The sequence below is a fragment of the Eschrichtius robustus genome, chromosome 7, assembly GCF_028021215.1.
Source record: "Eschrichtius robustus isolate mEscRob2 chromosome 7, mEscRob2.pri, whole genome shotgun sequence".
Taxonomy (NCBI): domain Eukaryota; kingdom Metazoa; phylum Chordata; class Mammalia; order Artiodactyla; family Eschrichtiidae; genus Eschrichtius; species Eschrichtius robustus.
In genome coordinates this window covers 79,953,617-79,971,867 of record NC_090830.1, presented here as the reverse complement: position 1 = coordinate 79,971,867, position 18,251 = coordinate 79,953,617, and the positions used below count along the sequence as shown (strand labels likewise).

General features: G+C 46.7%; 1 protein-coding gene across 1 annotated transcript in view; it reads right to left on the bottom strand.

Moving 5' to 3' along the window:
- The window catches only part of LRMDA (leucine rich melanocyte differentiation associated), a 1,092,698-nt gene that overhangs the window by 1,047,154 nt on the left and 27,293 nt on the right, over window positions 1-18,251 (bottom strand). The gene's annotated exons all lie outside the window — the stretch shown is intronic.

Sequence of the window (18,251 nt, the reverse complement as noted above, 5' to 3'; positions counted from 1 at the left end):
GGGATCTTCCCGGACCAGGGCTCAAACCCAGGTCCCCTGCATTGGCAGGTGGATTCTTAACCACTGCGCCACCAGGGAAGTCCCTGTATTTTTTTTTTTTAACATCTTTATTGGAGTATAATTGCTTTACCATGGTGTGAGTCCCTGTATTTTTTTTAATACATTATTTTTAATTGAAATATTATGACCAAGTTCATAATAACATTGTCTAAGAAAAAACATCCATGAAGTCAACAGTGTGTTATGTTAGTTTATATAAATGAAACATTAAAATAAATGTATATGTGATTTAATTGGTATTATAAGATAATGGTTATTTGGCTCATTGGCTGGAGTCCCTGTATTTTTCATTTGAGGAACCTCCATGCTATTTTCTGTAGTAGCTACACCAATTTACATTCCCACCAACAGTGTACAAGGGTTCTCTTTTCTCCACATCCTCACCAACACTTGTTATTTTTTTTTATTTTTTTAGTAATAGTCCTCTTAAAAGACGTGAGGTAAAGTGCCTAAAGGTAACAATGCTGTACTGCATACTTAACAGGGTAAATCTTATGTTAAGTGTTCTCTCGCATATACACACACACAGAAAAAAATAAGACAGCAGGAGGACACTTCTGGATATGACAGATCACTTTTGGTAGCAGATATGTTTATGGCATAGATTGTGGTGATGGTTTCATGGTTATATTCCTTATCTCCAAACTCATCAAGTTGTATACATTAAATGTACACAGGTTTCTATATGTCAGTCTTATCTCAAAGCAGTTTTTTAAAAATATTTTTTAAAACCCTCAACACTAGCCAATACAATTAGAAAAGGAAAATAAATAAACATCAAAATTAGAAAGCAGCAAAATAATTTTTTCCAACTGTATGTCAAAACCCAATAAAAATGACTAACTTTTAGAAAAGAAACATTAATAAGGTGGCTAACTATAAAATTAACGTTTAAAAAACAATTTTACTCTTTACCATTTCATTCTCATTCACTCCGTTAACTTACAAGCCCTTTTACTTTTGCAATGCATTTCTCACAATCCTATGAAGCACATATTAAATCAACCCCATTTTACAGGTGCAGAAGAAAAAGCTCAGGAGAATGGCCATCATCAAAAGGTCTACAACAATAAATGCTGGAGAGGGTGTGGAGAAAGGGGAACACCCCTACACTGTTGATGGGAATGTAAATTGGTGCAGCCACTATGGAGAACAGTATGGAGGTTGCTTAAAAAGCTAAAACTAGAACTACCATATGATCCAGCAAGCTGGATCCACTCCTGGGCACATATCGAGAGAAAACCATAATCCGAAGAGATACAGGCATCCCAGTGTTCGTTGCAGCACTATTTACAAGTGCTATACAAGTCTTGTATAGCCAAGACATGGAAGCAACCTAGATGTCCATCGACAGAGGAATGGATAAAGAAGATGTGGTACATATATACAATGGAATATTACTCAGCCATAAAAAAGAATGAAATAATGCCATCTGTAGCAACATGGATGGACCTAGAGATTATCATACTGAGCGAAGTAAGTCAGAGAAAGACGTATCATATCATATCACTCATATGTGCAATCTAATTTTAAAAAGAGACAAATGAACTTATTTACAAAACAGAAACAGACTTATAGATATCAAAAACAAACTTATGGTTACCAAGGGAGAAATGTGGGGGGGAGAAATAAATCAGGAGCTTGGGATGAACACAGACACAATACTATATATAAGATAGACAACCAATGAGGACCTAATGTATAGCACAGGGAACTCTACAATATTCTGTGATAACCTAGATGAGAAAAGACTCTAATAAAGAATGGATATATGTATATGTATAACTGAATCACTTTGCTGTACAGCTGAAACTAACACAACATTGTAAATCAACTATACTCCAATAAAACTAAAATACAGAAAAAAAAAAAAAGAAAGCTCAGGAATGTTAGATCACTTTTCATGATCACTGCTAGTAAAAAGCAGTCCTCTGACTCTAAGCCCTGTATTCATTCCCTATCACAAGATGCCTTTTTTCCCCCTAAGATAGATATTAAATTCCATGGGCATTTTACCTCAACTCAGCCAAAGTTAGCTCTTAAATCAACAACAGATCTTATAGCCCTGACCTGTTTCTAATGCAGAAATTACCTAGGAAAGTGACCTGTTTGTTAATGGGGTAGAATGATGAATGTTATACACAGTAACCTAAATAAGAAGTAAACCTTAACTAGGCAGAATATGGGATTAACATACTCATTTTTGCTTCAAGATTGCAGATGAAGTATTCTTCCCCACAATTCACACCATAACCTCTTAAACCAACGTTTTACCAAGATTTTTTTAAATTACATTTCTATAAGTTGTCATTTTGTTTCAAGTTAGCAAAGTATTATAATTGAAAGCAAAGATGTATCTCAATACCTTTGGCAGTGGGCCAATTTAGCCAGAACCAGTAAACTCTTAAGATCATCATGGAAGATAAAGACATACACCACATAGTTGAATTGAACAGACTTTAATCACTTAACAAATATGTGTTGCATACGTACCATGTGTCAGGCACTGTGCAGGATTGCTGGGAAATACGGTACACTTGTAATAGACTCAATATTTGCCCTCTTGTGAAACTTAGCGTTCAGCTGGGCAGACATAAATAATATATATACATATACAGATGTATAATTGCAACTGTGGGTGCTATCTTAGCAGCCATCTATTGCCAAGATAATTCTGCCTAACCAACTATCCCAAAACTCATTTATTCTCACCTATCTGCAAATTCGCTATAAGTTAGCCAGGCTACACTGGACTCCAGGTTGTAGACTACAGAAAGGGCTCAGGTCCACTCCGCATTGTGAAGCCCAGTCTCAGAACGGGCACTGGCAAAAGCTCAAGAGGAGCAGACAGAATGTGCAATGCCTCCTAAGGTCCACCCTCAAAACTGGCACACTCTCACTCCACCTATGTATCACTGGCCAGAGCAAGCCACGTGGCCATGCCCAACTTCAACGGGTCAGGGGAATATACTCCCGGGGCAAAACTGCAAAACCACATGCCAAAGGGCATGGATATAGGGAGGGGGAAGGACTAGGAACATAATGCAATCTGTCACAGCATTCAAAGAAAGACAGGTGCTATGAGAACACCCAACAGAGAGATTTGACCCTGTGAGAGAGGTCAGGAGAGACTCCCCTAAGAAAGTGTCGCTGGAACCAAAATCTGCACGTAGAAATGAAGTAGGTGAAGTTAAGACTTCCAAATCAAGAGAACAGCACGTGCAGAGTCCTGATGGCCAAAGGAGACACGACGAGCTCAAGGCATTTAGGCAAGACTGCTATGCCTGGGCAGAGAGGGAGAGAACACGGTACATGATGAGAACAGAGGAGACAGGAGGCCTGTGCTGCATGTCAAGGGATTTGTCTTTATCCTAACAGTGTAAAACCATTAAAAGATGCTAAGCAAGGAAGTGGCATAATTAGATTTGCCTCTTCACAAGATCATTCTCTCTGCCACACAGAGAATATATTGGTGGAACAATCAGGAAGCTACAGCAAAAGTCCACCAGGTGAGATATGAACATGCCTTGAACTTGAATGGTGTTGATGGAGATGGAGAGAATGGAAAGTGTTCAAACGACCTCATATGGACAGAAAAGCCCACCATTCCCTCAAACCATCCCTACCAAAATCACTAAGTACCTCCCTATGGCTAAACCCAATGGCTATTTCAAGGCCTCATTCAATCTTTCCTCTGCAGCATTTGACCCTGCTGACCACTCCCTCCTATTTCAACTGTTCTGTCCTAAGTTTCTGGCAAACCATCTGGTTTTCCTCCACCATCTTTAGCTGCTCATCCTCAGTTCATTTCTTAAGTCCTCAGATCTATCCTATAATTTATCACCCAAAACGTCTTCCCACAGTCCTAAGCAAATTCATCCAGTCCCACACTCACAGTAGCTCATGATGCTGACGCTTCCCACTGGGGGCCTCCAACGCAGACTTTGCTCTCCACCCTAGATCTGTATCTTCAGCTGCCTCCTGGACACTTCCACCGGGATGCCACACTTCCACAGGCACTCAAACTCGCTGTGTCCCAATTTCATCTCCCTTTCACCTCCTCCACCCTAAAAACCCTGTTCCCCTCCAACTTCCCCATCTCCAAGACTGCTGCCACCATCCAGTTGTTCCATCAATAAACCCCAGAGTCAGCTCTGATTTCTCCCAGGCCTCACCCCTCCACATCCACTCAAATACTATCAAAACTGCCCCCCAAAGTATCTCTCAGATTCGTCTACTTGTCTTTCATACTATCACTGCCCCAAGGCAAGCCTCACAGCCTCCTCACCTACCTCCTAAACTGCACCCTCAACCCACTCTCTCTAGCACAACAAAAGTGATCTTTCTACTGATAAAATACAAACATGACCTGGCAACTCTCCTACCTAAAACCATTCAGTGGCAACCCCTCGCCCTCAGGCTAAAGTTCAAACTCCAGAGTTTACAAACCCCTCTGTGATCTGGCCCCTGCCTTCCTTCTTTGTGTGCCTTGAATATACTCATTCATCCTGGGACCTGGACATGGTCCAGGCTGTTCCCTCTACCTGAAATACTCTTCACCTCCCAACAGCACCTTACTTGGCTACCTCTACTCACTAAAACATAAGCTTCACGAGGGCAAGGACCCCACCTGCTTTGTTCACTGCTATTTGCCAGCCATGAGCACAGTGCCTACCCCCTTTACACATAAGGGTTCTGTAAGGTGAATGAATGAATGAGTGAATCCTTCAAGTTCACCTAGATAACACCTCCTTCAAGATGCCTTTCCTGATACCCTTCCCTCATCCCAAGGTCGGGTGTACCTTCTAGGTGTTCTCAGAGGAGCCTCAGCTTTCCCCATGGTGGCATCACTTAACTGCTCACTTGGCTATACCCTCCATCCCCTGCCCCAACTAAAATGTAAGTTCCTTGAAGGTAAGAACTCATTCTGTTGCAGGAAGCAGCCCTCAGAGCTGGAGTAAACCAGAAATGCCTGGAAGGGGGTCCCTGAAGGCATGGAACCAAAGAGAAATGCAAATGAAGCCAGAAAAGAAGCTGAGGGTGAAAGCCCAGATGTGAAACCACATGCAAGCTTCAGGGGTACACAGAGGACATCCGCAGGGGGAGGGAGGGGTAGTGAGGTCAACAGTGCAGGAGTGCAAAGATCAGAAGGAGGGCTGAAGTCAGTCACTGAGGCCAGACACCCCGTATCTAATTCACCCATCACTGGTTACACAGCGATACCTTCCTTTTAACACAGAAATTTGTGCTGGTGGGGCGGTACGACCCTACCTTATAAAAATACACCAATTTCCACTGAAATCCATTATACGTTATTGAAGAAATGGTATTTTGGACATTTTTGTCATTTTGTTTCAAGGGGGCAGACTACATTTAAATAAAATCTGAAGTGTACGTTAACACCTTTCATAATGGATAGGATTTCATCAAAATCATGTCCTTCCAAAGTTATTATAGCCATTTGAATGTAAAATGCTAAGTACTGAAGTTGAAACAGAAACCTTCCTTAATTCAGTCAGTTAAATATAGTAACATGATAAGGGACAAAGCAAAGCAAAGCAAATCTAGAGGTGAACCCGAGCAAAATCAAATATTAAAACTAAAATAGTTAGAGGACTGGAGATCCTCTGGTGACAGGCAAAAATACGGCCTGGCTGGGTCTTCAATCTCCTGGTTATTAACAGCACACGATGCCACATCGGTCATCAAGCCTGAACCAAGGACCTTTTGCCTGAGGTTAGGTTTCCAAAGCATCCGCTCAGCACATTCAGACTCTTAAATATGATGTTCCCTTTGCTATTTTTCTCCACCTGACTCAGAGCAGGTTGTCATCATGGGAGAGAGCTGCTTTCCCCAAGGTGAAGGCAGGCAGCTCTGGGTGAGGGACAGTGCACTGAGGCTTAAGGACCAACTCTCCTGTCCTTTGGCCCTTCAGAGCAATGGTCTAAAAATCAAACAGGTGACAATCGGGTTTTTTTTTTTTAAAGGGGGCATGGTTCAGAAACCAGAGAAAGGGGAAAGGGAGCCAAACAGGAGAAGAGGGAAAGCAGGCCTCGGGGCAGTAGTGGCGGTGACCCAGCTTGCCTCTGCGTGAGAGGACAGGGGTGTCGCCTCTGCAGCAGCTGAAAGGGGCCATCCTGGATAAGATAAGTAATTAGAAAAGGAACAGTAATTACCACCGATGTGACAAGGAGGCCTGCACGACAGGGAGTTCTGTCAAAGCTCATAATTCTTGCAAATGAGCAGCAAGCCCTGGTGACACGACTCCTCTCTCATGAATTATACACGTGGCTATGCATAGTACACGCTGGGCACTGCTCCATCAGAAGGGACTGCACGTGGTGGGCACAGCAAGACCCCAGGAGTTATACAAGCCTCATGTCCCCCAAGAGGTGGGCGCAGAAATCCATCCTTCATTCCAGCAACCGAATGTGGGGACTTGGCTCAAGCGGGAAGCTCCTGGGGACACACAAGGCAGCTGGGCCACCATCCACAGAGAGTTAGGGAGAACTTCGTGGCAATGAGACACGCAGATCATAAGCCTTGAACATGTAGATGTTTCATAGGTGGAAGATAGGGGTGTTATGGGCTGAACTGTGTCCCCCAAAATCCCTGTGTTGAAATCCTAAACCCCAGTACTTCAGAATGGGACTGTATTTGGAGATGGGGTCTTTAAGAGGTAATTAAGTTAAAATGAGGGCTTTAGGATGGGCCCTAATCCTATATGATTGGTGTCCTCAGAAGAAGAGGACACAGACACACACAGATGGAAGACCATGTGAAGACACAAAGAGAAGGCAGTCAAGGAGAGGTGCCTCAGGAGAAACCAACCCTGCCAACAACTTGATTCTGGACTTCTAGCCTCCAGAACTGTGAGAAAATAAATCTGTTGTATAAGCCACTCAATCTGTGGTATTTTGTTATAGCAGCCCTAGCGGACTAATACAAGAGGACCACACAAAGACCAAGACCTGGGGGCTTCCCTGGTGGCACAACGGTTGAGAATCCGCCTGCCAATGCAGGGGACACAGGTTCGAGCCCTGGTCCGGGAGGATCCCACATGCCACGGAGCTATCTTACAACAGGAGGTCCTGGTAGGGAACACAGAACTAACAAGCTACCACCAACCGGAAAAATTTGGGAAAGGTCAAAAGGAGAGAGGAGACTCCAGTCTCTCTGTCCTACCAACCTCCCAGAATCCTTCTCCCTGGAATCCATCTTGGCTGAGCAATGTACGTGCCACCAGGAAAGGAGCCGGAGTCAGAGACAACCCAGAAACTAACCCCATCACCATAAAACCCAAGACCGGGAGCCACATGGCAGAGCAGTTCTCCTGGGTTCCCTTACCCTCCTGCTCTCCACCTGGGTGCCCCTTCCCAACACAGTCTCTTGCTTTGTCAGCACGTGGGTCTCCTCGGACAATTCATTTCCGAGTGTTAGACAAGAGCCCACTCTTGGGCCCTGGAAGGGGTCCCATTTCCTGCAACAGAACAACTAAGCTAGAAAAGTCCCTTGTAAGCTGGCCTGGATTTCAAGCAGGGGGGGACTTGAATCAGATGGTGCCTCCAGACAATCCCTGGTCTGTCAGCAAGGTCTGGAGGGGAGAAGAGATACGGGCGGGCAGAGCAATTAAGATAGTTCAGCAGTTCTTAAGGTACAGGAACATGAACTTAGATTTGAACCTGGGATCCCGGGAGGAGAGTGACACCAGTAACTGAGATAAAGGAGACAGCAAAAAATGTGGGGAGGAAGCAGATAACATCCGCTTTGGATGAGCTGAATTTGCACATATTTAGGGTAGGAAGGCAGGGCAGATTCTACCCCTCCAACCTCACCTCGCGCTAATGATCAAGCTAACCTCATCAAGCTTGGGTCCCCACATGTGCAAACACATCTATTCCTATCTGGGGACCCACTTTCACAAGCAGTGATTTTTTTTTTTTTTTTTTTAATTAACCTATCGTGAGGACACCACAAGCAACCAACTTCACCCTAATACGATGGTCTTGAAACAGACACCCAGTAAGCAGGAGCAAGCCTTGAATCACACCACTTTAAATTCAGATCCCCAGTAACTCCCAAAAGGCTGGCCTCCCATTTCCATTGTGATAGGCCAGATTTGAGAATCCTGAGGTTGTCAGAACATTCTAATGTTTGCAAATTGAGAAAGTTCAAGCAAGAGTCAACCACGTGGGAAAGCAGCGCGGTGGGGGAGGGCAGCTCTCACAACGCTGTGGTCTTGGACCACTTAAGAAAAACAGCATCAAAAATCACTTTCAACACCCACGCCTTCTTTCAGAAGGAGAAAAACATTAAAAAGCACTGCCTATTGGAAAAGAAAGTTGTATAAATCATTTTATTTTGTGCTCCATCACTTACTCAGCACAGGCTTCAGTGACACCTCCCGATTAGGTTTAATTTTAAACCCGCAAGAACACCACATGCCGTATTGTCAGAGAAAGTTCCATTTCTCTCCAAGCCTGATGGGTGACTATTGTAATGTAAAACCCTGGGATTTAAATAACACAAGCGGATTCTATTATGAGAAGAAAGGTTTATATTTTGGAGTAGTTTTACTTCAAAGGAGCCCGGCTACCAAACCATGAATTACCTGAAACAATGGGCTTCAATGATCAGCTCTTCGCCTGTTTCTTTACGAAAAAGACTACTTGCCTAACGACCAGGACTTGGTGATCCAATTATCTCTCGGAAGCGGTCCCAGGTTCTCAAAATTAATACTGTTTAGGGAAACTGGAAGACGGAGAAGACCTGGCTTACCCCAGCACGGCCACTAGTCCCTCATTAGGCCATCCTGGCCCAGGCTCCAGGGTCCTCCCATTCCGCCAAGGGCTTGGCTCCCACAGACTGGGGTCGGACTACCCAATGCCCATGATAATCTCCAAGGAGAGCTTCACAAGAGGGATTGAAGCTCACAGGAGGATCATCTCCCCAGAAAACACAAAAAAGAAGCAATTAGGATCAGAAGGAAAAAACCTAAGAGGTACAACCTCCTAGATCTTCAGACCCCCCACCCCCCGCCAAGCACCCAGCCAGAACTGCCCACATCGCCCCCCCAATGAGGTCCCGTTCTGTCCAAGGACCCCATCAACCACATGGGAATCTTACTCTGATATCCCCAGAGGACTTTTATGGCCTCTTAAGAGACATTTTTTTTTTTTAACACAACTGTGTGCCAGGTGCTGTGCTAGAGATAAAAGAATGAGTTTCCACCCTCGATGAGCACAAGTGTGGTTGGCAGACAGCACCATGAAGCAACACTTGTCCTGCAGTGAGACACACACTGCCAAGTACAGACGACTGGGAACAATTTCCTATGGGAAGTGACACTGCTACAGATATTCAGTGTCATTGCTCAAGACCATGTTTATCAAATGAATTGAGTACTGTGTCACACATATCCACACACACACAGAGGAGTCTTACAATCCAACTGAAGGAAGCAGCTCCCCAGGAAATAAAATGCCATACAAAGTGAAATGGTAGCACAATGACAGGCTTGGGCTATGTCCCACTCTCAGTACCCTCCAAAGAGGTCTAAGGCAAACTGTCCTTGTGCCGTGCTCACCTGACAGAGGGTCTCTGCTGTAGTGGCAAGTCTGTTCCACAGCCAAGCAAGGCTGGCTTAAAGGGCAAAAGCAGTCACTGCCCTACTCCCTCTCTCTGAGGCCTCATCCCAAAACTAGGTTTTTCCTGCTTTGATCACAGGGATCCTTGATCTCAAAGGAATTCTGGGTAATGCATCATCTAACCATCTGGGAGAGATGGCAGGGTGGTGGAAGCAGCAGGGCATGCAGCTACATATTCTAAATTCTATCACATGGGACACAAGTGCTAAGGGATGTTCTCCATTGTGGTCCCCAAACCAGGAGTATCAGCATCAACCAGACCTACTGAACCTGAAACTCAATGGGGTACAGCCCAAGAATTTGTCCTTCTAACGAACTCCCAGATGATGCTGATGGTCCAGGAATGCAAGCTGAGAACCACTGCTCTAGGGAAAAATTCCCTTTGGTCACTGGTGAGATGATCATGATGACACAATTACAACACCAGCTGCTAACACTTACCGAGCAGTCACTATAAGCCAGACACTACGCTAAACAACTTATAAGCACCCTCTCATTTAATCCTCACAACCGGCATTCCACAGATGAGGAATCTGAGCCACAGAATATTGAACAGCTTACCCAACGTCACAGAAGCCAATGCTAGGGCTGAGATTTGAACCCAACCTCTCTGCAGGTGTTCTAACAACTTCACCTCCAAAGGCGGCCTGCTCACCCACAGCCTAGAGATTCCAATACGAGACTGGCGTGTGAGGCTGTGAGAAATCCTGACACCAAGAAAGCGTTTAACTCCGGAAGCCCAGCACTTCCAAACAAACATCGACTATCATCTCTCTGTAGAATGCCCCTTGCTATGACTCCTTCAGCTCTCTAGCACTGCCTTCGCCCACCACACAGCACTGACAGCCTCTCCAGCTCTCCTTCCTAATTCCATCACAGCATGTTATGCTGGTCCCAGCAAAAAAGCTTCATGTTCGCCCCACTTTGGTGTACTCGGCCGGTCTCCCCCCAACCTTGATGTCCATCCCTGGTCCATCTCCACTTTGGTGTGCACCATTTGTAAGGCCCCCTCTTGGTATACTCCCCTCATTGGGCCCTCTCATTTGGTTAACAGCCAAGAATGAAGCCGCGGCAAGAGGAAAGACCTCTATAGCTTCCAAAGCCTCCCAAACAGTGTGATGGTCAAACAGCTCCCCTTTGGTCCACCGTGGGAAACAGAAGGTACAAACCCTAGAATTATTGCACAGACCAAACCCCATGCTGGGTACACCCAACCTGACACCCAACCTGACACCCAACCAACACGGCAGATCATGCCGCAGGAGCCCTCAACGCCCCAGCTCAGATCGCTCCACTCTCAGGTCTGGCCACACCCACCCTTCCTGCCTACTGTTAGGATCTCAGCAAGAGAGGGGAACTGGGGCCGAGACAAGGAACAGATGTGGGGCTTTGCTCTCGTTCGCAGCAGAAGGCAGCTTCAAGATGTTTTTCCCTCCTCTGCACCTCTTGTCAATGCCTGACCCTTGCCAAACTGCAGAGATCCCTGTTTGAAATTAAAAGCACATGCCACGAGCACAGCTGACTCAATTTTTCCCTCCTGATTCAGCAGTGCACAGGAGGAATTTTCACCCCCACAAAGGAAACTGTTCAACAATTCAACTCAACAGGCATTTAACGAGCACCCACTTCGTGTCTCACACTGCACCCTAGTCACTAAGGGGGAGGGAGATGAAGTGAAAGAAATGGTCTCTTGCCATCTGGGAGTTCTGTCACTTACAGGGCACTCATTTTCTCTAGCCCTGCCTGGGATAACGTGAACCCCTCCTCCCTGTAAAGTGGGGATGTTAAATCCCACCTCACAGGGCTGCTACAAGGATTAAATAAGAGTAGAAGGGAGCTGAGAACATGAACATGAGACCCCCTTGCCTCTTTCCTTACCCAGTTTGGAGGAGATAGGAATTCATGTGACAGCGTATAATTTGGTGTCAAGTTGGAAAGGGTGGGGTTTCAGGAAGCTTGACACAAGGAGAAATCAACTTTGGCAGAGGGGCTGCCTAGAGGCTGTAGATGTTGAGCTGAGGTCTAAAGGCTGGACAGAACTGGGTAGGCAAGACTTGGGGGAGGAGGAGGCAGGGAGCATTCTGGGTAAAGAGAACGGATTTGAGCCTCTGGACTAAGGTGGGCAAGTTGGTGGGAGAGAGGGGACCAGTCTGGCAGGATGGTCTTGGATCTCCCAGAGGAAGAGGGTGAACTTAGGGATCTCCAAAAGGCCCAGCAAGGAAGTCTGGCTTGAGTCGGAAGCCAGAGCATCCAGGACAAGAAGCTAAGCTGTCCTTCCAGGAAGCTTCACTGGCGGGAGGGCAACATGCTCCCCAAACAAGCCTGTGGGGAGACCCACCCCCCCTCAAGGCTCCATCTGTGCCAGCGCTATTGCTCCTTTGGAGGAACCAAGTGGGGAGGGGGCAATCGCAGGACTCCCCACTCAATTTCCAACATCAAAGAAATTAGAAATAAACATTTAATATTCTACGGACTGGTTTACATTAGAGTACATCAGCATGGGGAGAAAAATCATGTAGTCATTTTAAAAGATTATCATGAATACTATAGAAACACGGAAAAATGCTTTTGACGTGTTAAGTGAAAAACAGCAGAACCCAAAGCAATATGTGTACCATTATCTAGAGCTTGGTGTGAGAGGGCGCACACGCTTGGAACACACAGTACCCAGTTCTAGCGCTGTCTGCAACTTAGGAGCTGTGAGACCACAGGCAGGCTTTACCTCTGTTTTAGGTTTGGGGTGTTTTGTTTTTTTTTAAGATAAAAGGGAGACAATAAAAATGACCTTACAGGGTGACTAAAAGTTTTCAAATGCCTGGCACAGAGCTGAAGTTCAACCCTCCCCCACCACTCCCACCATGTATGCAGGGTGAACCATAACTCTGGATGAATTTAGGTTTCTTCAACAGAAAAAAAAAAAAAAAAAGTACCGTCAAGACTTAAGATGAGCTTCTTGAAGGCAGAGACTGTATCTTGCTGACTGCTGTGTCCCCAGACCTCAATAAAAGCAGGATGAAGGTGATGGGATGATGGGTCGTTTATTACTACCACTGTCTACAGTGGTTAAAAAGGCAGTTAGGAAATGCCTATCTCTAGCGGACACCAAGAACGTGATTACGATCAGGCCATTTCTCCTCTATGGGGCCAACTTCACTGCTCAAGGCAGAGAGCCCAGGAGAGAGCGTGTCTGGGCTCATGAATCAACCAGCCTACTCGGGAGAACTGCAGCATCTTTGCACCACTGATGTGCATTGCGCCAGGGCTGGTCATTTCGCAGGGAAGGTCCCAGGCTTCAGAGACCTCCCAGGACTGGACTGAATCCTTCCCGGGTGTGGAAAAGCAGGGCAGGGCCTGGCCTGGGCCTGCTGGCCTCCTAAGCATCAGCCAGGCAGTGACTGTTCCTTCTCCTAGGGGAGTTTTCCCCAACCTCATGTACAGAGTATTCAAGTGGACAATCAGTGGGGCTGCTCAGACGGAGGGCCCTCCAAGGAAGGACCCGCTCTGCAGAGAGGCCATCCCAGCACGGGCAAGGTGGCGCACCATCCACACCACAGCCGGCCCAGCCAACTGCCTGCTCCACCCCCACCTGACGTCTCAAAGGGCTCCCCCAAACCCCTCTTTCTGATGGCTGGAACTCCTTCCAGAGCATTTCTGTCCTTCAGCTTTATATTTTGATCTTCACTGAAATGCAAATACACACGAGGTAGTTAGAACCCATTCTGTCAACTCGCCCTTAATATAAAAGGGTTCCCGACCTGGTCCTCAAGACCACTTTGATGATGGCAAAGGGAAAGCAGGAAGGTACTGGTGTCTCGAGGAAAACGGAGGGAAGTGTCATTCAAGGGGAGACGTGTATCATCAAAGCACCAGGAGTAGCGGGCAAGCCTTTGGACCCTGCCACACTGCCAAAACCCAGGGTTGGTGCCCTGCAGGTGACGAGCCACAGCACAACACACAACTGAGAGGAGAGAACTCCTGGGAGAGTTTGCAACGCTAGGCTGCAAACCTTGTTTGAGGGTGAAAGTGCAGTCCCCGTGATTCCCGGGCCCAGAAGGCTGGATCCCTCACCCGAACGCCCATCTCCAGGTTCTTCCCTTGAACAAGCATGGCAACAACCCACACCCCTCCACGGAAGTCCAACATTGTTCTGCTACTCCAAGAAAAGCAGACAGTCACCGGCTCTCTCACCCTACCATCCTCCTCCGTCACCCACCACTTAAACACACAGGGTCAGCACCCCCCCCAACAAACACACACACACACACACACACACACACACACACACACGGGCAGCCAGTTCAACACCTGCACACCCACCTTATCCGACAGGAAGCTAAGAACAAGGCCGGATGCAATCACAGTCGTCAGAAAGGGAGGCTCGGGGGGAGATGGGGGAGACAGAAGGCCTCAGGCACTCTGGGTTCAGGCTGGGCTCGGGCTCTCACAGCCCCTTTACAGCAAGGCCCTAAGAGCTGCCAAGGTCTTCGGTTGGGGCGGGAGTGGGGGTGGGGGGAGAGTTAAGGCAAATAACTGAAGGCATTTCAATTGATGACACTCCCCCAGTGACTCACTGTTTCTTTATTGCAACATGCTCTCTATAAAAGCCATTTTCCTCTCGCAGGATCTGCTTGGGTAACATGTGATGTCATCATAAATCATCTCTCTCTCTTCCCCCCCCCCCTTTAAAATGTCAGCAGATTTCTTAGAGTTTCTAAAAAGCCCAGAGAGCCAGCACCATCTCCCAGTCTTGGCAAGGAAACCCGTTTTCTTTCCCAAGACGTCTGTCTTCACTTTTTCCCCTTGCTCTCCCGTAGGAGCCCTGCAGAGATAAAGCCTTGAAGAGTATAAAAAGTCACAGAAAGCATTTATGAAAAAAGCTTTCCTTTCTACCCTTTCCAAATGCAGGCTCTTTCTCTCGCTCCCTTTTCTCCTCTCATCCTATTTTGGTGCACTTCCAGGGGAAGTGAATGTATAGCGAGCACTTTTAAACAAGGTCTAATACAATCCATGCCTCCCAGACACGGATGCCATTAATCAGAACCAAGGCTTTGTGTGAGAGAGGCCACAGGCTGGATGGGCGCCACGGACCGATAATGCAGGCAGGCCCCTACCTACCCACCCCACCCCACCCCTGTTGGGGCTTGGCATTCATCCTTCCTACCCTGCCCCCTCCCAAACCCTAGGCCCAACAGTCCCCCAAAGACCTTCTGTGAAAGCCTTCTACCAAGTTCATTGGACTGAAAAGAAATAATTATCACTTTAACTGCAGAACCTCAAAAGCAAAAGGAATATCCAAGCCAACTCAAAGCCACAGAACTTGCAGGGCCATGGCAGAGGGGAGTCTCTTGCTGGCCGAGGTGTGTGTCTGGTCACGCTGAGGGTCTTTTGAAGCTCATCTGCTTTCTGGAAGACCTCCTTCCAGAAAGATCTCTGTGGGCAGAGACCGTGGCTGCCTTATCACCTACATGCAATGATCACACAGTAATGAAGGTGGTGCTGGATTCCTAATGGTCTTTTTATATCCTTGAGCCACAGCCAATAAATTGTCTCTCTACCTCCACCCTAATAAAATCTAATTATCTAAAGACAACTAGGAAAAAAGGAACTTACGTGTGATGCAGAGTAACAACCATCTTTGTAGAGTCCTCTGGGGCTATTATGAATGCCCCTAAGCACCTTTCCACCCCTTCCTAAAAAAAAAAAAAAAAAAAGCCTCATCCTGGTCCAAGATGCCTGATGCTCTACAATTACTGCTTGATCCATTAGGATTCATCACAGGAAACAGGCAGATATTCTTTAGGGATTTTTATACTGCTATCAGCTATCTGTACCTAAGTATGAGTACGTGGCAGGTAGCCTAGGTAAGGAGAACAGACAATGGAGGTACCAGACATCCATATCGAATCCAAGAAGGTAAAGAACTTGGAACCCTGATGTGTGGCATAGGGTCGTCTCCAGTCCCCACAATCTATCCAAACACAGGCAGGACATCTTCCAGGAACCCATTCACATTATACACTTGATGGAGCGGCCACACTCTGTCTCACTCTCCTCTTTCTCACTACCCTGACTAGTCACATTTCGCTATCATGAAGAAAGAGGCAAAAGGTAGGGGAACTCTCAAAGGGAAAAGGAAGAAGGAAAAACAGAGAGGCACCGAGGACAGAGGTCTTTGCTTCATTCCCTGATGTAGTTCAAGCACCTAGGACAGTACCAGACATAACGTAAACACTCGGTACGCGTTCACTGAATCAAGCACACACTCAAGAAATGGCAAGAGGGGAAGTCACCCACCCTGGCGAGCCAAGCCTTGGCTCCAGCTGTTTCACCCTTCCCCGCTGCTCACATTGTCCCTTCTACTGAGAACATCTTTCCTCGCCCTCCCAAACGGTTCATCCTGCTCATCTCTTCAGATACAGCTCAGACACGCTAGCACTCCAGGAAACCTTCCTCCACCACCCCCAGGATGGGTCAATTGCTCCTCCGCCATGTGGTCAGTGCCCTGTGCATCCTTCAATATTTCATCACTTCAGTGGGTTGTAGTCACCAATTTCCACATCTGTCTCCTCTATAGGGATGTTAGTCCTCTGGTATCTTTAATGCCTAGCCTTCCAGCCGGCACGTAGCAAGCATTCAGTAACTGAATAAATTGAGCCACTTAAAGAAAAAATAAAAAACAATCACCAATTAAACCTAATCATTTAAGTTTTGTTTTTTCCCCTTGCTTTCCATATCAGAGCAGGTGTTTCCAGAGAGATCTATGCCTGGGTTTCCAAAATGCTAAAAAGGGAGAAGGCCGGGAGGGCGGGATGGTTTAGAAGTGGGAGAGATCCATGCCCAATACGAGAAGCGCTCATTCAACAGGGGGCAGGAGGCATCATTCCCTGTCTGTGACGAAGGAACTTTCTGGAATCTGTCCACAGGACTCGGCAACACCACCTGAGATGGAAAATACTGGGAAGGGGGTAGGGCCCAGCCTCACCTTACCGAGGCAGTCCAAGCCCCCTCAACTTCAGGAGGGAAAGAGCCTCAGACTTTCTATCCGTCCCTGATGCCTACACAGTAGACCAGGGTGGTTTGGGGTGGCTTCAAGGGATGAAAAGGAGATTGTCCATAAAGACACGTTAATGACTGCAGAACAGTTGAGGGGTGAAGCAAAACCACCAGCTCCCACGGCACCCAGAAAAAGCAGGGAGCTGCTGAAGGAACTTACCAAGTCAAAGAAAAAAGGTACCCAAGCAGGACCCCACCACCCAGAACTGCCGGGGCCATCACTACAGACTCAGAGCAAGATGGGAGGGGAACAAAAATCTCTCCCCAAATAAAGCCAAATACACAAGGCAACCACCGCCCTCCAAATCCTCTCCTGTCGAATGCCTTAGTACTACCCTTTGCAATCTCCCAGCCTTGCTTCTGGAAAGTTTCAAAGTCACCACCAACCAACCCTTCCCAATGCACAATGGCATTTAATAATTGCTCACGGTTCTCGCCTGGGAAGCCAGGCAAGCACCCACAATTCATTACACGTGTGACCTTTCGAGCCCTCAGCCCCCAAATGATTTTCACTCACTTTAATCTGACTCCGATTCAAAACAGATCTGCTGTCAGCAGCCTGAACTCTATAGCCCCGTAGATGGGCAGTGCCTACGGCTAATCTTTTAGTGCCTTAATCATAAAATGCAGCACTTCTCCAGCTGTTTTCACCCAAATAGCCAGAAAAGGGGGTGAGCGGGGTGTGAAAAGTGATGAATTATGAACTCCAAAGTACTATTTCATTAAGCAAGATTGGACGCTAAAACTTTAACTGTGCTCTCTGAAACTGAAAGGTCATTTTATAAAAATCTGAAGTAAGAGATTTTCAAAGGCCCTCCAGTTCACAGAGGAGCTCACCACGGTGTGCCAGAGCGGTGAGGAAGGGGAACAGCCGCAAAAGCGGGGGTCAGCATGGAATGCTTTTTAAACTGTGGCCACTTTAGATTTTTTCAACGTGATGCCAAGCACATTCAACAGGTCTACAAATGCACGGCATTAGCCTAAATTTAGTGGGTGTTAACTGAAATCAGAGCTGCAGTCGTTACCACCGACATGTTTCTAAATACTACCCAATAAATTTCTGTCTGTTTCAGATTCTCTGTGACAGCCAGCAATGAAAGGAAAACCAAGAGCGGGCACGTAAAATGGTCGTCTTATGTACCTAGTCCCCTAGTATTCGGACAAAAGGATGTCTGTGTGTGGATCTGGCCTATGTCTGCGCACACAGACATGTGTATGGATAAACACGAGATCCATGTGCATGCCTTGCCCATTTTTAGAAGGTGAACAGGGAGACGGGGGAGGACACACACATATACTCAACTTCCTCTTTGCTAAGGCACCTCCACAGAAAGCAAAACGGGCCGCTCTCCACGTGACAAAAACATTCTCGTTTACAGCAAAAGGGGTTTAGGGCGCAACTTCTGTGCCCTTTTTTTTTTTTTTTTGTCCTTCAGATGGGCCATTTCCCTTCCTTTCTCTCTGGCTTGCCTCACTCCCTTCAGGTAAGCC